General features: G+C 28.5%; 1 long non-coding RNA gene across 1 annotated transcript in view; it reads left to right on the forward strand.

The window, feature by feature from the left end:
- LOC127156680 (uncharacterized) overlaps positions 1 to 8794 on the forward strand; it is a 10113-nt gene extending 1319 nt beyond the window's left edge. The window contains exons 2-4 of the long non-coding RNA XR_007825768.1: positions 2965 to 3098; positions 5881 to 5966; positions 8585 to 8794. This is a non-coding gene — a long non-coding RNA (uncharacterized LOC127156680). The remainder of the gene's footprint in view (positions 1 to 2964; positions 3099 to 5880; positions 5967 to 8584) is intronic.
- The last annotated feature ends 13731 nt before the right edge of the window (positions 8795 to 22525 follow it).

The raw sequence follows: 22525 nt of genomic DNA on the forward strand, positions 1-22525 counted from the left end.
TGTAAACCCGCAAATCTGAGAAAAAAGATGTAATTTAGAGAATTAAACTTGCAATTGTGACATTTTTTTCTTAGAATTGTACGTTTATATCGCAATTTTGAATTGAAATTACGTTATAAAGTCAGAATTGCAAGAAAAAAGTAAGAATTCTGAGAAAAGAGTCAGAAAATTGCAATTGCGAATTATAAATTCAGAATTGCTTGATGTAAACCCGCAAAAAAAATCTGAGAAAAAGATGTAATTTAGAGAATTAAACTTGCAATTGTGACATTTTTTTCTTAGAATTGTACGTTTATATCGCAATTTTGAATTTAAATTACGTTATAAAGTCAGAATTGCAAGAAAAAAGTAAGAATTCTGAGGAAATAGTCAGAATTGCTTGATGTAAAGATCAGAAAATTGCAATTAAACTTGCAATTGTGACATTTTTTTCTTTATAAATTCAGAATTGCATGATGTAAACCAAAAAAACAAATCTGAGGAAATAGTCAGAAAAAAGATGTAATTCAGAGAATTAAACTTGTAAACCCACAAATTGTGACATTTTTTTCTTAGAATTGTACGTTTATATCGCAATTTTGAGTTTAAATTACATTATAAAGTCAGAATTGCAAGAAAAAAGTAAGAATTCTGAGAAAAGAGTCAGAAAATTGCAATTGCGAATTATGTATTTAGAATTGCTTGATGTAAACCCGCAAATCTGAGAAAAAAGATGTAATTCAGAGAATTAAACTTGCAATTGTGACTTTTTTTTCTCAGAATTGCGAGTTTGTATCTCGCAATTTTGAATTTAACACAATTGCGTTATGAAGTCAGAACTGCCAGATAGAAACTTTTCTTCAGAATTTATCTCATAATTTACACTTTTTTATCTCACAATTCTTACTTTTTTCCTTGGAATTCTGATTTCAGATTTTAGTTGCAAGCTATGAAGTTAGAATTGTGAGACAGAAACTTGCAATTGCGACTTTTTTTAAGAACTGGTGTAAACCCGCAATTCTGAGAAAAAGGATGTAATTCAGAGAATTAAACTTGCAATTGTGACTTTTTTTCTCAGAATTGTACGTTTATATCGCAATTTTGAATTTAAATTACATTATAAAGTCAGAATTGCAAGGAAAAAGTAAGAATTTCTGAGAAAAGTGCGAATTATAAATTCAGAAATATTATAAAGTCAGAATTGTGAGTTAGAAACTTTTGGAAGATTGGGAAAAAAGTCTGAATTTATTGAATTCTTATTTATTGAATTTTGATTTAAATTCTGAGAATACGAGTCAAAATTGCCAGATATAAAAAAAATAAATAATTGCGAGTTTATATCTTGCAACTCTGAGTTTAACACACAATTGCATTTTATAAGGTCAGAATTGTGAGATAGAAACTTTTGGAAGAGTGGGAAAAAAGTCAGAATTTAAACATAATTCTGATTTAAACTCATAATTCTGAGAAAAAAAGTCAAAATTGAGAAATTTAAACTCATAATTCTGAGGAAAATGATTCCACGATACTATAAAGTGCGTTGAATTGCCATTGCGTTGAAAAACAGAGTTTAAGGAAGATTGTTATATATATATATATATATATACACAGTCTTGGAGAAAGTTACTTTTAAAAGTAATGCATTACAGTATTGAGTTACTCCCTTAAAAAGTAACTCATTACATTGCTTAGTTACTTTTTATGGAAAGTAATGCATTACTTTACTTTTGCGTTACTTTTTAAATCTGGGCAGGGCTTGCTTGTTTGTTTTTAATATAAAAAGTTATATTTTTGGCCAATATGAAAGCCTTTTCACACCAAAAGCCTCAGGCTTTAAGAAAAAACATCAACTCTTCAGCAATAAAAAAAGGAAAACAAATGTTAGATTATCTTGAGTAATTTTTGCTTATTAGTATGGTTGAACTGGATCATCGAAGGTCGGCAGCAAAGACATTGTTTAATAAAATGGTATTAAATGCATAAAGGATATTTGTATTATTTAACATATTTAATTATTGCTGGTTTGCGTCATATTCTGAGTTGAATTTCACTGTTTTTATTCATTTTGAAGAATACTGAATCTGTTTTCTGTGAGTAAGATGAATTAATGCATGTTTACGTTTAGTCTAGAACTAACATCTTACTCCGGATTTCTCTCAACATGGGGACAGGAGAGATTTTAATCAATAAATGGGGGGAAAAGTAACTGGCGTTACTTATTTGAAAAAAGTAACTCAGATATTTTCTTGTCAATTAAAAAGTAATGCATTACTTTACTAGTTACTTGGAAAAAGTAATAATATTACATAACTTGCGTTACTTGTAATGCGTTACCCCAGACACTTTCTATATATATATATATATATATATATATATTTGTATATATATATTTGTTTATTTATTTATTTTACTTTTGTTGTTTGTTGTTTATTTTACTTTTGTTGTTAACCCTTTCATGCATGTTAAATGAAACCAATGATAAGTGATGATACGATTGATATTTAGTTAATAATTAATATGGAAAATAAACATTTAGGATTTCATATGCATTTCTGTTATATAAAAATTGTGTAAAACAAGTGCTTTTTTTTAAAAAGTTACTATATATCAGTTACTATGATTTAAACATTACAGATTAGGTTTTCAGATATGTCATGGTACATTTTTTCTTGGATGAGGGTTGGTTTGATTAAAGGGAGTGATTAAAGTTTAATTACATCTCTATCATAACATCTCAAGAGGGCTTGAGTTATGAGCGTTTGTTTTCCCTGACCGTACATCTGGAGAGGATCAATATCATACAATCTGCAGACATATGAAATATTTCGACAAACTCTTGGTTAGAAATCATACTCTCTGAAATCTCAAGAATGAAATTCGTCCGTGCTGCCAATGTTTTGGACCGTTCAATCAGTCATAGTGGCTGTTGAGCAATAAATCAGGCAGACAAATCTCTGACTGATTGATTTTATTTGCTCTTTCCAGACGCCTCCGCGGTAAAACTCTGGTTTCATCTCACCAAATGGCCCAACAAAGATTCACAGACGCGGGGAGAAACATTCTAGACGTTGAGAAATCCTTTATGAGGCATGAAGACTATTTCAACTCTGGCTCCGGAAGTAAAAATCCCATTTATTTTTCCAATTGAGGAATTCATGTGACATTTTCTTTTGTATTATTGTGTAATTCCTGATGAATACCTACAGTGCCAACAATTCTGAAGAAAAATACATCAAAACAAAGTAGCTGCCTCATAAACTATGCTGAATATGCTCTATTTGTAATGATTCGAATAGACTATTTAATGTTTAAACAAAGTTTTAGTTCATGCCATCACTGGTTGGTGTGGAAGCCTGTTTTTCGCACTGAATAAAAAAAGGTAATTGCAGCTTTTTATCTTACAATTCTGACTTTTTTCTCGCAATTCTGATTTCAGTCTGATTTCGTTCGCGAGCCATGAAGTTAAAATTGTGAGATAGAAAATCGTAATTGCGAATTATAAAATCAGAATTGCGAGTTTATATCACGATTCTAACTTTATAGCTTGCAATTGAAATCTGAAATCAGAAATGTAAAAAAGTAAAATAAATAAATAAAAATAAATGCATATACAACAATTGTAAATGAATATGCAGTTTTCCTTAAACTGTGTAAGAAAATGTATGAATATTTTTGTCGATTTTAATGACTACTTGGAACACCTAAGAAGCTTCAGAGTCTCAATTTATTGTGGAAATAAAAAGGAGTTAATTATGAGAAATAAACTCGCAATTTTGACTTTTTTCTCAGAATTGCGAGTCTGTATCTTGTGAGGAAAAAGTCTGAATTCTAAGAATAAAGTCAGAATTGTGAGATAAAATCGCAGTTGCGAGTTATAAATTCAGAATTGCATGATATAAACCTGCAATTCTGAGAAAAAAAGTCATAATTCTGAGAATTAAACTTGCATTTGTAACTTTTTTTTTCTCAGAATTGCGAATTTATATCTCACAATTTTGAATTTAATGCTCAAATGCATTTTAAAGTCAGAATTGTGAGATTCTTAAGTAGATTTGGAAGAAACTCAGAATTTAAAATAATATAATAATTCTGATTTATTGAATTCTGATTTAAACTCACAATTCTGAGAAAAAAATATCAAAATTGCTCAATTTAGATTAATAATTCTGAGGAAAAACGTTGCAAGAAAAAATTGCCAGATATAAACCCGCAATTCTGGAAAATAAACTTGCAGTACTAAGAAATAAAGTGACTTTTTTCTCAGAATTTTGACTTTATATATCACAGTTTTTAATTTTATACACAGTTGCGTGTTATAAAGGCAGAATTGCAAGTTAGAAACTTTCGGAAGATTGGGGGAAAAAACTCAGAATTTAAACTCATAATTCTAATTTATTAAATTCTGATTTATTTAATTTTGATTTAAACTCATAATTCTGAGAAAAAAAGTCAGAATTGCAAAATTTAAACTCGTTCTGAGAAAAAAGTTTGAATTTCCAGATATAAATTCATAATTCTGAGAAATAAACTTGCAATTCTTTGAAATAAAGTGACTTTTTTTTTCTCAGAACTGCATGATGTAAACTTGCAATTCTGAGAAGTAAACTCGCAATTATGACTTTTTTCTCAGAATTTATATCTCACAGTTTATATCTCACAATTTTGAATTTAACTCACAATTGCGTGTTATAAAGTCAGAATTGCGAGTTAGAAACTTTCGGAAGATTGGGGAAAGAATTTAAACTCAAAATTCTAATTTATTTAATTCTGATTTATTTAATTCTGATTTAAACTCATAATTCTGAGGAAAAAAGTCAGAATTGCGAAATTTAAATGCACAATTCTGAGAAATAAACTTGCAATTCTTTGAAATAAAGTGACTTTTTTCTCAGAATTGCAACTTTTTATCTCGCCGTTTTTAATTTTATACACAGTTATAAACGCGTGTTATAAATGCAGAATTGAAAGATAGAAACCCACATTTGCGAGTTATGAAGTCAGAATTGCATGACTGAAGTCGTAATTCTGAGAAATAAACTCACAATTGTGACTTTTTTCCCAGAATTGCGAGTCTATATCTCACAATTTTGAATTTAACACAGTTGTGTGTTATAAAGTCAGAATTGTGAAACTTGGAAGCTCATAATTCTGATTTATTGAATTCTGATTTAAGATCATAATTCTGTGAAAAAAAGTCAGAATTCTGAGATATAGACGGTTAGCAATTCAATATAAACAATTCTGACTTTTATCTCAGAACTGCATTATACAAACTCACAGCTGCTGAAAAAGTTTCGATATATAGAGCTGAAATCTGACTGGATGAGCTGCGCTCGGTGCGCTCAAGCCACCTTCGTCGTCCTTCTCCGGCATATGCGTTATGCATTCGGACGCACATGTGTCTCTCCCTCACACAAATCTAATTTCCTGAAATTAGCAATCATGAGTGAAATAATTGCCAGACGATATAATAAACAGTGCTCTGCCAGGCCAGAGTCTGGAGTTTCAATCAGTCGCTCCCCCTGGGCAGAGCGGCCAATAATCAAAGCCACATGCTCACAGCTGGAGAAACACACACTCGCTCTGTGGATTGAGTCGTGCATCTAAGGCTTCAGACAAATGCAAACAGATCGATCATGCTCTGGGTGCTTCAAATTATAGAAGTATCAATAATAAGAAGCAGATTTCTACATATTCTGAATTAAAAAGTCTTTGCATGTGTAAAACTCAGCGGCATGGTGTTGTGGGCGGCGTGCAAAATTTTTGCGAAGGATTTGTGTTCTAGGTATAAATTGACAATCGTTTGTTTTCTTTGGAAAAGAATCATTAATCTTGCGTTATGCTCTACCTGGGTGTTTTCGCGGTTGCTAACCTCATGTCTCATGTGATCTTCTGGTCTAGATACTGTATGGCTCGGGTTCTTCCTTCAGTGTGCGTCTGTCCACCAGGTGAAAATCGTGGAATAAAAAAGGAATAAAATAATTAAGGTAATTGCAACTGCACAATTCTGAATTTATACATCACAGTTCAGACTTTGTTTGATATAAACACACAATATGAGATAGAAACTTAGAATTCTAACTTTCTTTCTCGCAATTCTGTTTTTTTTGTTTTTTGTTTTGTTTTTTAAAAAATTGAATAAAAATAAAAAAGGTAATTGGAACATTTTCTCTCACAATTTTAGCTTTTCTTCTCAGAATTCCAAAAATTTCTTGCAATTCTGTTTATCCAAAAATTCAAAAATTCACAGCTGCCTTTTTAAAAATTTATCTCAAAATTCCAAAAAGTCAAAATTCTGACTTTTTGCTCTGAATTCTGAGTTTATATCTCATCTTTTTTTTTTTTTTTTTTTTTTTTTAATGTAATTTTTTTAAATGCAGCATTTTATCTCACAATTTTAGCTTTTCTTTTCAGAATTGAAAGTACTTTCTGCAATTCTGTATTTATATTTTGAGAACTGTGTGAAAAAAGCCAAAATTTATTTTGTTAATTGATTTTATCTCAAAATCCAAAAATTCGCAGTTGCCTTCTTAAAAATTCATCTCTAAATTCCAAAAAGTCAAAACTGTGAGATTCTGAATTTATATCTCACAATTCTGACTTTGTTTGATATGAACTCACAGTTTAAGATATAAACTCAAGTTCTAATGTTCTTTCTTGGAATTCTGAGTTTACATCTTGCAATTCTGTTTTTTGAATAAAAAATAATATGGTAATTGCAACATTTTATCTGACAATTCTAGCTTTTCTTCTCAGAAGTGTGAGAATTTCCTAAAATTCTGTTTATATTTTGAAAACTGTGAGATAAAAAGTCACAGTTACTTTTTTATTTTTAATGTTATCTTAAAATTCTCAATTGCCTTTTGTCTCAAAATTCAAAAACGTTAAAACGATGAGATTCTGAATTTATATCTTACAATTCTGACTTTGTTTGATATGAACTCGCAATTTGAGATATAAACTCAGAATTCTAATGTTTTCTCGCAATTCTGAGTTTACTTCTCACAATTCTGTTTTTTTTTTTTTTTTTTTTTTTTAAATAAAATGGAATAAAAATAAAAAAGTTAATTGCAGTTTTTTATCTTATAATTCTAGCTTTTCTGCTTAGAATTTTACTGCAGTTCTGTGTTTATATTTTGAGAATTGTGAGGAAAAAAATTAGGAATTGTGAGATAAAAATGTAGTTTTTTTTAATTGTAAATTTTATCTCAAAATTCAAAAATTCAAAAATTCGTAATTGCCTTTTTTAAAAAAAATATTTCCAGAAAGGAAAAGTCAAAATGGTGAGATAAAAATTCGCAATTGCCTTTTCAAAAAAATTATCTAAACATGAAAAGTCGAAATTGTAAGATAAAAATTCACAGCTGCCTTTTTAAAAATGTATTTAAAAATGAAATAGTCAAAATGGTAAGATACAAAAATCGCAATTGCCTTTTTAAAAATGTATCTAAAAATGAAAAGTAAAAACTGTGAGACAAAAAAAATTCACAATTCCCTTTTTAAAAATGTATCCACAAATTTAAAAGTCAGAATTGTGAGATAAAAATTGGCAATTGCCTTTTAAAAATGTATTTAAAAATGAAAAACTACAAATGGTAAGATAAAAAGTCGCAGTTGCCTTTTAAAAATCTATTTAAAATTGAAAAAAATCAACATGATGACATAAAAATTTACAATTGCATTTTAAAAATGTATTTAAAAATTAAAAAGTGAAAATGGTAAGATAAAAAGTTGCAGTTGCCTTTTAAAATTGTATCTAAAAATGAAAGAAATCAAAATGGTAAGATAAAAATTTGCAATTGCATTTTAAAAATGTATTTAAAAATGAAAAAGTCAAAATGGTAAGATAAAAAATCGCAATTGCCTTTTTAAAAATGTATCTAAAAATTAAAAAGTCAAATTTGTGAGATAAAACTTCAGAACTGCCTTTTTAAAAATTGATCTGACAATAAAAAAGTCAAAATTGTGAGATAAAAATTGCAATTGCATTTTATTTTTTACTTGATCTCAAAATTTTAAAAAAGACATATGTGAGATAACTTGTTAAAATTGTTTATTGAGCATCAAATCAGTATATTAGAATGATTGCTGAAGTATCATGTGACAATGAAGACTGGAGTAATGATGCTGATCACAAATTCAGCTTTGATCACAGAAATAAATTACGTTTTACAATACTTTAAAATAAAAAGCGATTATTTTTAAATTGTAAAAATGTTTCTGTATTTTATTTTTTGTCAGAAGAGCAGAAGAGACTTCTTTAAAAACAAAACATAAATCCCCAAACTTTTAAACAGTAGTGCAAGCTTGGTAAATGTATTTTTTGAGAGTTCAAATTTGAGGAACCTTCAAGTCTTATATTTGAATATTTGAATATTTGTAGCGTGACTGGCTCAGAAAGCAGACAAATGTATTACAATATGTGTGTGAATGTCTGTGTGTTTGTATGAATAAACATGACCTTATAAGGGCCCCTAAAGAGCCGATAATGGGTACCAGATTCCAGGTCTGTTTAGCACAAACTCCACAGACATCTAAAGGGCAATTTATGCGCGCGGCACAGACGCTCTGCTATCTTTATTCCTCTGTCTCTCCCTCTCTTAAGGGTTTAACGAGGACCAGCGCAGAGCCAAACTGCGGCTTTCAGAAGGAAATTACCACGGCAGAGGTCATCTTTAAATGACGGTAATCTCGCAGGGGGCTCCAGCGCTCTTTTGAACTCAGAATGGGTCCGTCCTGCCTTATCTGTGTCACACAGCGGTGGGCCGCAATCAGCCGCGGACCCCCTCGGACCGCTTTCAAAGGGCCCGAGGAGCCAGAGCCGAGTCGGTTTTCACTTTTAACACAGATTATTTTGTCACGCTGATGTTAAGTAACAACTCTGTTTCGTAATTACAGTAATAGCTGGAATAGTGCTCAACATGTCTGTTGGCTGATTTTCTATGCACTGTATGTGTATTTGTATGAACTAACTTATTTATTGTGTAACAATAATAAAATAAATCAATTTAGTGAAACAAACACTAAAATAAAATAGCTTCTCATATATATGTAGATAGATAGATGGATAGATATTTACAATTTAAATTGTTTTTTACAATAATTTAAATCAAATTGTGTGTGTGTCCGTGTGTGTGTGTATATATATATATATATATATATATATATAAATACACATACACAGTTTTAATTATTGCACTGTTACAGTAATTTAAATAAAATGTGTCAGTATATAGATAATTTAAAAAAAAAACATTTAAATATATAAATATATCATTTAAATAAAATGTGCCAGTGTATATTTAAATGCCATTTTTTAAATTGCATCATTAAAATAAATAATTTAATTGAAATTCTGTTTTATTTAAATGATTGTGATAATGCAATATACACAATTTAAATTAGTGCACTGTTACACTCATTTAAATAAATAGTGTAAGTATATAGATAGATATTCATATTGCATTTTAAGAGCATAATTAAAAAAAATAAATTAAATATATATGTGTTATTTACATTATTGTAATAATGTAATACACAATTTAAATTATTGCACTATTAAATTAATTTAAATAAAATGTGTCAGTGCATTTTTAATTGCATAATTAAAAAAATATTTTATTTAATTCAAATATATTTCTATTATTTAAATTATTGTAATGCAATATACACTATTTAGATTTTTTTTACACAGTTTTGATTATTGCACTATTACAGTCATTTAAATTAATAGCGTCAGTGTATAGACAGATATTCATATTGCATTTTAATTGCATAATTAAAAAATAATTTAAATTAAATATGTTATTAAAATTATTGCAATAATGCAGTATGCACAACTTTAATTATTGCACTATTAAATTAATTTAAATAAAATTTGTCAGTGTATAGACAGAAATTAATATTGCATTTTAATTGCATAATTAAAAAAATAATTTAAGTTAAATGTTATTTAATTTATTGTAATAATTCAGTATACACAATTTTAATTATTGCACTAATTATAGTAATTTAAATAAAATGTGTCAGTGTGTAGATAGATATTGAAATAGCATTTGTAATTGCATAATTAAAAATATTTTAATTTAAATTATATATAAAAATATATATATATATATATATATTATTTAAATGATTATAATAATGCAGTATGCACAATTGCAATTATTGCACTATTAAATTAATTTAATTAATTTAATATTTAATTAAAATTATTGTAATAATGCAATATACACAATTTATATTATTGCACTATTACAGTGATTTAAATAAAATGTGTTAGTGTATAGATATTTAAATCGCATTTTAATTGCATAATTAAAAAAAATAATAATTTAATTTAAATAAAATATATATATTATTTAAATTATTGTACTAATGCAGTATGCACAATTTAAATTATTGCAGTATTAAATTAATTTAAATAAATTGTGTTAGTGTATAGATAGATATTTAAATAGCATTTTAATTGCATAATTAAAAATAATTTAAATTTTATATATATATATATATATATATGTGTATATATATATATATATTATTTAAATGATTGTAATAATGCAATATACACAATTTTAATTATTGCACTATTAAATAGATTTAAATAAAATGTCTTAGTGTATAGATAGATATTTAAATAGCATTTTAATGGCACAATTTTAAAAAATAATTTAATTTAAATTAAATATATATATTATTTAAATGATTGTAATAATGCAGTATGCACAATTTAAATTATTGCAGTAGTTAAATTATTGTAATACTGCAATATACATTTGAATGTGTGTGTATTATAAACGTGTGTATGTAATTAAATATAATTTTTATAGTCATTTTTATAAAATTCTGTGCATATATATATATATATATATATATATAAAGATATAAAGGATTTATCACAAAAAACTTGAATTTCTTTTTAAAAAATAAAATAAATAAAATAAAATTTAAAATAAACTGTAAAATTGATTCATTGGAATAAATACTTACATTACACAATATTTAGTCAATAAATGAAACTCTAAATAATTTCATTATAATATCATTTTATATTGCAATATAATAATTAATTAATAATAATAATAAATAACTAAATAATATAATGTAAAACAATATATTATATATTACACATTTATATTACTCTGCAATGTAAATCTGAATGTTTGGTGGAAACATTTGATTTTGTAAGTAGCTCTTCTTTACTTTTTTTCTTAGCTTAATTGCAAAATTTGAGTGAAATTGTCTATGTCTAACTGATTTGTGATGGCAGAGACTACAGCTTTCACTTTAAACACCACAAACCATCTGAAGTAGATTCACTGGAGTGAAATCATTCATTTTTACGAGGACAATATTTTATTACAAGATCATTTGATCCATTGCGAAAGGCAACAAAGGGCTTTCAGCACGACCCAAGTTTATGTCTTTCTAGATCTGCCGTTTTATGTGTGTTTTGTAATCCGTTACTCGCTGGTTTGTATTATTATACGTTTGCTCTACAGCTTTCTTAGTCTTGGCTGCTGTTTGTTTGCAAGGAAACTTACAATCCCAGAAGAGGAGTGTTTTTCTGAAGCTGCTTGAACTGATGACATTAGACGGCATTCTTCAGATCACTTATCTGAGACCACAATCACGCTCTAATCTTCTCTATTATTTCCATCTCTAGTTTTTCACAACCGACTGCTGAATTCTGGGTAATCTTCGGGAGATCAGTACAGGGATGATCTGAATGTAAGTGCTGCTCTTTGGTGCCCACTAGTGTTTTTTTCTGCTTAACTTCATCTGCGCTGGATAAAACTACTGTATCTAACCACATCATCATGCTAAGTCAACAATTATCTATCCATTGTGGCATCTGCTGACTGTGGTTTGCATTTGAGACAAAACTTGTGCAATGAATCAATTCATACAGACAAAACAACGATATCAGCAAAATATGAATAGATTTTTTTATGACTATGTGGTTTTAATTGTTTCCTCTAGATTGAAGAAATGCCTGTAGACTAAATTAGATAGAACCAACAACAAATTAATTTTTTTTTTTTTTTTTGTAATAAATCCATTTTATTTGATCTTATTTTTAAAAGAAATTTAAATAAACAAATTAAATAAAGTTTATAAAGTGATAAATCCATTTTATTTTAAAGTTTAATTAAACAAATTAAATAAAGCTTTTTGTGATAAATCCATAAATAAAGCTTTTTGTGATAAATCCATTTTATTTTATTTTATTTTATATAGGTTCCAAATTAAATTAGGGTTAATTTTAATTTAGTTGTAATTGTGTAAAAAATAATTCAGATGTTAAAGATAATGTTGTTAAATTATACTAAAACCATAAAAAGCATTTTTGTTGCTTAAAATAAAATAAACATAACTGAAATCAACTGAAATACATATTTTGTTTTAGTAAATTAATTAAATACATTTTTAAAAACATAATAAAAAAGACAAAAAATAAGCAAAAAATAAAAAAGACAAAACCAAACAAACCATACAGAGAAATTTCTAAAACTAAAATTAAAGTGGAAAAATTAAAAATAAAATCTAATTCAAAATATTAGCAAAAGCTATTATTGTATATCAGCGATACTAAAATAAATATAACATAAAAGCCCTAAAAGACAATTAAACTAATAGTTCACCCAGCATAAATTTTTTTAAAATGAATAAATATGATGAATATATGCATTTTTTAAAATTTGTTTACCTGCAGGTCATCGAACCATTAACTTAAATAAACAAATAAATAAATAAATAAATGCATAGATAGATAGATAGATAGATAATAAATAAGTAAAGAAATAAAGAAATAAATACATTTTTTTAAAGCTCGTATTTTTCATACAAAAAAAGCTAGTAGTAAACTAAATGTAACAGAAAAAAAATGTAAAATTAAAATGAATAAATATGATGAAAACATGAATATTTTTATTTGTTTACCTGCAGGTCATCCAACCATTAAAATAAAATAAACATTTTTATTTGTTTATCTGCAGGTCATGAAACCATTAACTGAAATAAATACATAAATAAATTCATTTTTGTTGAAAAAGCTTGTGTTTTTCATACAAAAAAAGCTAATAGTAAACTAAATGTAACAAAAAAAAAAAAGTAAAATTAAAATGGATAAATATGATGAAAACATGAATATCTTTATTTGTTTACCTGCAGGTCATTCAACCATTAAGATAAAATAAAATTAAATTAAATACATTTTATGAACATTTTTATTTGTTTATCTGCAGGTTGTGAGACCATTAACTGAAATAAATACATAAATAAATAAATCTTTGTTTAAAACTTGTATTTTTCATACAAACAAGCTAATAGTAAACTAAATGTAACAAAAAAAAGTAAAATTAAAATGGATAAATATGATGAAAACATGAATATGTTTATTTGTTTACCTGCAGGTCATCCAACCATTAAAATAAAATAAAATAAAATAAAATTACATTTATGAACATTTTTATTTGTTTATCTGCAGGTCATGAAACCATTAACTGAAATAAATACATAAATAAATACATTTTTGTTTAAAGCTTGTATTTTTCATACAAAAAAAGCTAATAATAAACTAAATGTAACAAAAAAAGTACATTTAAAATAAACAAATATGATGAAAATATGAATATTTTTATTTGTTTAGCTGCAGGTCATCCAACAAATAAAATAAAATAAAATAAAATAAAATAAAATAAAATAAAATAAAATAAAATAAAATAAAATAAAATAAAATAAAATAAAATAAAATAAAATAAAATAAATACATTTTTGTTTAAAGCTTGTATTTTTCATACAAAAAAAGCTAAATGTAGTAAATGTAAAATAAATAAATAAATACAATAAACAATGTAAAAAAAGAAAGAAAATATTTATATATTTATATATAATATTTATACAACAAAAGCTTGTATTTTTCATACAAAAACAGAAAAGCTAACAGTTAAATTAAAAAATATATGTAAAATTAAAATGGATAAATATGATGATAATATGAACATTTTTATTTGTTTACCTGCAGGTCATGTGATCATTAAGTGACATAAATAATTAAAATTATATCTAAATTATTAAAACTTCTCTTTGGAGGCAAGTAGCTATTTCACGTCCGTTTAACTGACAAAACATTTTGGGATCCTCGGATTAATAAATATCCTAAATTAGTAACCTGAGTGATTGAAACACTTAATGTTATGGTGATGGGATGTTTATATGTGACAGCATGTACCAATCTACTGCCATTTTCCACTCCACCGCAGATCTTAAATCTCATTTTCGCTCATGAATGATTAAAAAATGGCATGTTTGGACAAATCAATCAAGGTTTGAAGATGCGAATGCAAACCTTTGATCTTTCAAATCCGAATGTCTCGTCACGCCTTTGTTGTTGTTTTTAAATCTCACACACAGATTAAAGCGGGCCTAAATGATTCTGTCCTCAACAGCTTGTTTGAATCTAAATGACGCCACTCGGGCCTTGTACTCGTTTGCTCGTAAAATCTAAACAGCAGAGATGTTTCGTTGTGACGCACCGCAAAACCAAAGCCATCGCTGCCCAGACAAAAAGCCCCAGTGTGCTTGTGCAACGGCGAGAAGAGCCAGCGCGGATACGAGGAGTCTAGACTAAACAATTTAATACGGCAGACGTCAACAGAGACTCGACTCGCTGCTTGGATTTACAGTGGTGAGATTTCGCCGTCAGATGTATGAGTCTAACAGATCCTGACACCGCCGTGGATGTCAGCTCCATTTGGGATGAATCTGTCGGGTTATAAAAGTGTCCTGCTGCTGACGTCTTCTCGGACTCAGCTGCGGTGGGACGGCGAGGTCTGGCGGGGTGTGAGAGGGGTCGTAAACTTGAGCCCCTTGCTGGGGCCCGGTGGGGACGGGCCCTGTGATGACGCCCCCCTCTGAGAGGCCTGATGTGGGGTCGACTGTCATCCAACCGAAGAAATTTAAATCGAGTATAATGACTGCAGTTTAGAGCAATCAATAAAATAAATAAATAAAACATTTATTTGTTTAAAAAGTACTGTATTTATGTATGTTTAAAATTTATTTAAAATGTATTTATTTATAGTTTTTTATTTATTTATTTTATTTTTTAAAGAATATATTTATTTAAAAAAATATTTATTTAAAAATGTATTTGTGTATTGAGGCCTGTGTGTGGTCGGAAAATAACGTTAATAAAATATACAGGGTTTATTGACCAAAATTTAGAGCAGTCAGTTTGTAAATTAAATATGTATTTATTAAAATAGAATTAAAAAAAAAAAAAATAATTAATTAATTAAATAAAAATTATTTCATTTAAATAAACTTATTTAAATAAAAATATTTATTTAAAAATGTATTTGTGTATTGAGGCCTGTGTGGGGTCAGAAAATAATATTAATAAAATATACAGAGTTTACTGACCAAAATTTAGAGCAGTCAGTGTGTAAATAAAATATGTATTTATTTATGTAAAAGAAATATTTAAAATATAAGTATTTATTTAAAAATGTATATTTACATTCATTTATTTATTTATTTAAAATGAAAAAGTATATTTAAAGAAAATATTTATTTAAAAATTATGTATTTATTTAAAATAAGTAATGTACTTGTATCACACATCTTGTTTTATTAGTTTTTATTTAAATAAATAATTAAAGATTAATTAAATGAATAAAATTTAATTAAATTAAAATGAAAAATAATACAATTTGAGTAAACAAAATAATTAAAAAAAAAGTAATCAAATTTATTGAAAAAGCAAATTAGCAACTCTAGTAATTAGAAAGATGTTTTTAATGATGGGATGTATTTGCTAATCTACATCTGTTTTTTCCCTCCACCGCAGCTAAAATAAAACAAAACAAATGAAAAAGTGTTTTATTTATTTATTTATTTATTTATTTTTTTTTATTTTATTTATTATATTTTAAAACATTTCTTTTTTTAAAACATATTTATTTGCTTAAGTAAGTAATGTGTTTCATTTATTTATACATTTATTTATGTAAAGTTCAGATTCCTTTCAGTGATTAGAATGAAAATGGTTCTGCTTTGTAAGGGCCACGTTTTTACTAGTATATTTTCTGCCCCCTTGTGGTTGTATTGTACAGTGCTGCAAATGAATGACTGATTAGGGTGAACCTGGCTAACAAGATCATGTTCCATCAAGATATTTTGCATATTTCCTATCGTAAATATATAAAAACGTAATTTTTGATTAGTAAAATGCATTGCTAAGAACTTCATTTGGACAACTTGAAAGGTGATTTTCTCAATATTTAGATTTTTGTGCACCCTCAGATTCCATCTTGACCAAATATTGTCCTATCCTAATAAACCACACATCTATGGAAAGCTTATTGATATTAATTTTAAAATAATTCACCCTTATTACTGGTTTTGTGGTCCAGGGTCACATATACATAATAGTATATCAGACATTTAATTTAAAAATTTAATTCCTTTCATTTAAATTTCATTCATTGACATATTTAATATTGGGAGCATTCAAGTTGTTTGACCAATTTGAACATTTTTTTTTTTTTTTTAAAGTAGGACAATAGTTACATTCCCTGGTAATTAGTTCCTTTTATAATTATGTAACTCGGTTACTATTTGTGGGAAGTATATAACTAATTACTTAGTATTCGTTCGGAGTTTTGTGATGAATGAAGTTGTATTATAATGTCACTGACATTAGGGGGCGTTAGACTGACATATGAGATCTACAGACTCCTGATACTTTAGTCTGTGAAGCTGCCGTTGACCTGGACTACAGACACTCTGATGGTGCGCTCATCTATAAAACAAACAGGAGGTTAAACAAGCCATCATTCCTGTTTGATAGATCATCAATGTATTTTATGTGAATAAAGCTGTGTAAAATCAGATTCAATTACATATTGGTTCAGTGGTGTTTTGGTACCATGGTACTTAGAAATTGACCATAGTTTTCATCTACAATTGTATGTTTGCTTCAAAAAGTAGTATTACGATAATACCATGACCAAATATTACAATTAAAATGTTTTATTGACGTTTTATTTCCAGTGGTGGTAAATGGTAAATTTGTCTTTTTAAGAATTACACAGTTAAGAAATGGTCTATTGCAGTAAGAATGAGAATAAAAAAAGTTTTATTTCCATTTTCTCAGTGGTGTTAATCTGCGTGTTTTGTTCGGATTCATTAAATTTTCAGTTTAAAGTTAAAAATGTCTTGATGGATTTGTTTCTTACAAACACGCAGCTTTTGGCTTCACATTATTATTCTTGTAGAATTCTGACTTTATTCTCATAATATTTCGACTTTATTCTCGAAATATTTCAACATTATTCTCTTAGCATTTTGAATTTATTCTCATATGTCAACTTTATTCTCGACTTTCTTTATTTGAAATATTTTTACTTTATTCTCGTAGTATTTCAACTTTTCTCATAGAATTTCAGTTTTATTCTTGTAGTAGTTTGAATTTATTTTTCGTAATATTTCGACTTTATTCTTGAAATATTTTGACTTTATTCTCGTAGTATTTTTGACTTTATTCTCATAGAATTTCAACTTTATTCTCGTAATGTTTTGACTTTATTCTCGAAATACCTCGACTTTATGCTCGTAATTTTTCAACTTTATTCTCGAAATGCCTCAACTTTATTCTCGTAGTGTTTCGACTTTATTCTCATAATTTTTCGTCTTTATTCTCAAAATACTTCGACTTTATTCTCGTAGTATTTAGATTTTTCTCATAGAATTTAAACTTTATTCTTGTAGTATTTCGACTTCATTCTCGAAATATTTAGACTTTATTCTGGTAGTATTTCAACCTTAATTTGTAATATTTAGACTTTATTCTCGAAATATTTCAACATTATTCTCATACCATTTTGAATTTATTCTCATATGTCGACTTTATTCTCGTAATTTTTCGACTTTATTCTCAAAATATTTTTACTTTATTCTCGTAGTATTTTGACTTTTCTAGTATTCGTAGTATTTGAAATTTCAGCTTTATTCTTGTAGTATTTTGATTTTATTTTTCGTAATATTTCAACTTTATTCTCGTAGTGTTTCGACTTTATTCTCATAATTTTTCGTCTTTATTCTCGAAATACTTCGACTTTATTCTCATAGTATTTCGACTTCTCGTAGAATTTCAACTTTTTTCTCTTAGAATTTCGACTTTATTCTCATAGTATTTCGACTTCATTCTCGAAATATTTTGTCTTTATTCTTGTAGTATTTCAACTTTATTCTCGAAATATTACAACTTTATTCTCGAAATACTTCGACTTTATTCTCGTAGTATTTTGACTTTTCAAGTGATGGAATACTACATTTCTCCAAATCTGATGAGAAAACAAACTCACGTACATCTCAGATGGCCTGAGGGTGAGCTCATTTTCAGAACATTATAATTTTCGGTTGAAATATTTCTTGGATACATCTTTGAGGTGGTAGAAGTGACAAAGTGAGTTTCCCATGAATTAGAAACATTCAGGCCGTTCTAGCGCTTTCTTTCTGTCCTGTTTTTCGTCTGCCAGAATCTTTTATGCAAGCAGTCTCCTACTGCGTCTTTAGGAGCACAGCACAGCCGTTAACTGAGCACCGCATGCTCCAACTCATAATTAACAGCGTTCCTGTCACGGTTAAGACGAGGTGATGCTAAACGAGAGAGACGGAGCAGCTTCCTCTGTTCGGACGGACCACTGACCTGTGGAAGTGATGTGGGGAGATTTAGGGAAAGGGGGCAAGAAAAACATCCCTGAGTTCCTCTTTATTGATGCTGAACGTTTTAAAATCACAATGTGGAACAATACGTTTGGACAAGACCTTGCCGTTTTCCCTTTTCCCCGTTTCTGAGAAAGGAATGTGTGTAATTAGACGCTCAGAGAGCAGTGAACACCCTCTGATGGTCTGTAAACATCCTTCACAACATGTGCTGCTGCTCCAGAAGATGCCAGAGAGCCATACGGCATATTTCAACACAATCACTTTTCCTGGAGATCTAAAGTATACGAATTAGGTACTGTATTTACTTACCTATCTATTTTCCCCCACATTCCAGTAATAAAAAAATGAATTGTTTTTGGATTATAATAACAATAATTATTATAATTATTAGTGTATTGTTTATTTATTTATTTATTTATTTCCCCCTACATTCCAGTAATAAAAAATGAAATTGTTTTTGGATTATATTAATAATTATTATTATTAGAGTATTTTCATGACAAAATATCAAAGAACCATTAACACAACTTTATTCTCGAAATATTTCAACTTTATTCTGGTAATATTTCGACTTTATTCTCATAGTATTTTGAATTGATTCTTGTAATATTTCAACTTTACTCTCGGAATTTCGACTTTATTCTCGTAGTATTTCAACTTTATTCTCGTAATATTTCGACTTTATTCTTGTAATATTTCAACTTTATTCTCATAATATTTCAACTTTATTCTTGTAATATTTCAACTTTATTCTCGTAATATTTCAACTTTATTCTTGCAATATTTCAACTGTATTCTCGAAATACTTCAAATTAATTCTCATAGTATTTCAGATTTATTCTCAAAATACTTTCGAGAATATTTCAACTTTATTCTCATAATAATTCTCATAATTTCCACTTATATAAATATTTCGTCTTTATTCTCGTAGTATTTTAAATTTATTCTCATAGTATTTCGACTTTATTCTTGTAATATTTTTGCTTTATTCTCAAAATATTTCGACTTTATTCTCATAGTATTTTGAATTTATTCTCGTAATATGACAACTTTATTCTTGTAGTATTTTTGACTTTATTCTCAAAATATTTCAACTTTATTCTCGTAATATTTCGACTTTATTCTTGTAATATTTCAACTTTATTCTCGTAATATTTCAACTTCATTCTTGTAATATTTCGACTTTATTCTCAAAACATCTTTACTTAATCTCATAGTTTTTCGACTTTATTCTCGAATTATATATACATACATATATATATATATATATATATACACACACACACACACAAGATAAAGATTTAAAAATATTTAAAACAAAATATCAAAACTGATCAGTATCAGTGTTTCTCTTTACAAGTTCCAATAATAAGATATAAAGATAAGTAGGGATACAGGGAAAATATTAGGAATATTTATAACCAAATGCGGTGACACCTTACAAAAAGGTTCATTAGTTAACATTAGTTAACTACATTAGTTAACATGAACTAAGACAATTCTTCTACAGTATTTATTAATCTCAGTTAATGTTCATTTCAGCATTTACAAATGCATTATTAAAATCACAAGTTTGTCAACATTAGTTAATGCACAGTGAACTAACATGAACAAACAATGAACGACTGTATTTTTATGAACTTACATAAACAAAGATTAATAAGCAGTGTAATAAATGTATTGTTCAGTGACTGTTCATGTTAGTTAATACATTTACCAATGTTAACAGATGACACCTTATTGTAAAGTGTTACCCAAAATGTCAAAACTGATCATTGCTCTTAATAGTCCTAAAATAATCTAAATGTAATTTATTATGATAAAATATAACCTAAACATGTTCTTTAAGGTACATGAGATTCACTTTAAAAAAAGCTGACCCCCTGTATAACACTGCACTGTAGATACATGGATGTTTTGAGATCTGTTATACTGGCAAACACGCATTCTGCTATTAATCTGATGTCCTCTGTGTGAGAACTTTTTGACAAGATAACAAGCGTCAAACAGACGTGATTGAGTCGTATTGGATGAACACGCCCGTGCTGTATGTACCTGGAGCTGAAGAACCCTGTGTACTTTCACTGACAGATCACCTTTAGCACAGTTGAGTGATGAAATACTGCAAAGCTCTTATAAAGGAACGTGCAGCTGTCTGCTTCTTTGAAAGCAAAAAGATTAAATGGAGACCAAATGCTGAAGACTCCAGTAAAGTTTATCTCTCCTGAAGAATTTAAGAACATCTGAGATGAAGTTGATAACTAAGAACTGCATTAAATCTCCTGAGTTTCAAACGAGTGACTTCTGAGTGTTCTGGGAGAGCGAAATAAGCGGTTTATTCTCCTAAATGAGCATCATTGAGCCGCTGGGAAGAAAAACACTCTTCCTGGAGCATCAGTATGCAGAGAACGACTGAAGACACAAAGAATGAGCAAGAAAAAGGAATGAATGAGCAACCGTTTGAATTCACAGAAAGCCGAATTAACGGGGGGAAAAAATCCAAATTACAAACAACAATAAAGGCAGTTTGACATTTTCTTAAGAAAGTGACTACAATGCTCCAGTGGTCTGGGATACCAGGGTGCTTGCATTGCTATGTGGTTGCTAGGGTGTTCTAAGTTGTTAGAGCATTGCTGGGTGGTTGCTAGGGCGTCGCTATGCAGTTACTAATGTATTTTAATAAATGCACTGAGAATGTTTTCAGTTTTCTCTATGGATGCTAAGATATTCTGACAGGTTAGCCAATAGTTGCTATGCCGTTACTAATGCATTCGGAATGTTTTTAGTGTTCTTTGCGGTTGCTAGGGTATTTTGGGTGAATGCCAGGGTGTTGCTATGCAGTTACTAATGCATTCAGAATGATTTTTGTTTTCTGTATGGTTGCTAGGATATTTTAATTGATTTGCCAGTGGTTGCTATGCAGTTAGTAATGCATTCGGAATGTTTTTAGTGTTCTTTGTGTTTGCTAGGGTATTCTGGGTGGTTGCTAGGGTGTTGCTATGCGGTTACTAATGCATTCAGAATGATTTTTGTTTTCTCTGTGGTTGCTAGGATATTTTGATTGATGGACCAATGGTGTCTGGGTCGTTTCTATAATATTTTGGGTGGTTTCCAGGGCGTTGCTATGCAGTTGCTAAGGTCTTCTGAGTGATTTTTACATATATCTGTGTGGCTGTGAGATTGTTCTATGTGGTTGATAGCGTGATTTTCTAGAGTTCTACTTAGTAGTTGTTAGCATATTATTTAGAGTATTTTTGAGTGATGTTATGCAGTTGCTATGGTGTTCTGAGTGGTTTCTATGGTATTATTGCCAGGGCATTGCTATGCAGTTACTAATGTATTCAGAATGTTTATAGTGTTCTTTGTGGTAAATAGAGTGTTTTGGGTGGTTACCACTGTGTTGCTATGCAGTTGTTAAAGTCTTCTGGGTGATTTTAATGCATTTCTATGTGGCTGTGAGATTGTTCTATGTGGTTGCTAGGGTAATTTTCTAGGGTTCTACTTAGAAGTTATTAGCATATTTGAGTGTTGTTATCAGTTTAATGTTCTTTGTGGTTGCTATGCGGTTACCAATGCATTCAGAATGTTTTTAGTTTTCTATATGGTTGCTAGGATATTCTGATTGATTGACCAATGGTTGCTATGCAGTTACTAATGCATTTGGAATGTTTTTAGTGTTCTTTGTGGTTGCTAGGGTATTTTGGGTGATTGCCAGGGTGTTGCTAAGGGGCAGCTGTGGCCTAATGGCTAGGGAGTTGGGCTTGTAACCGAAAGGTTGCAGGTTTGAGTCCCTGGTCCAACAGGGATTGAA

Source organism: Labeo rohita, chromosome 25 (assembly GCF_022985175.1).
Source record: "Labeo rohita strain BAU-BD-2019 chromosome 25, IGBB_LRoh.1.0, whole genome shotgun sequence".
Lineage (NCBI taxonomy): Eukaryota > Metazoa > Chordata > Actinopteri > Cypriniformes > Cyprinidae > Labeo > Labeo rohita.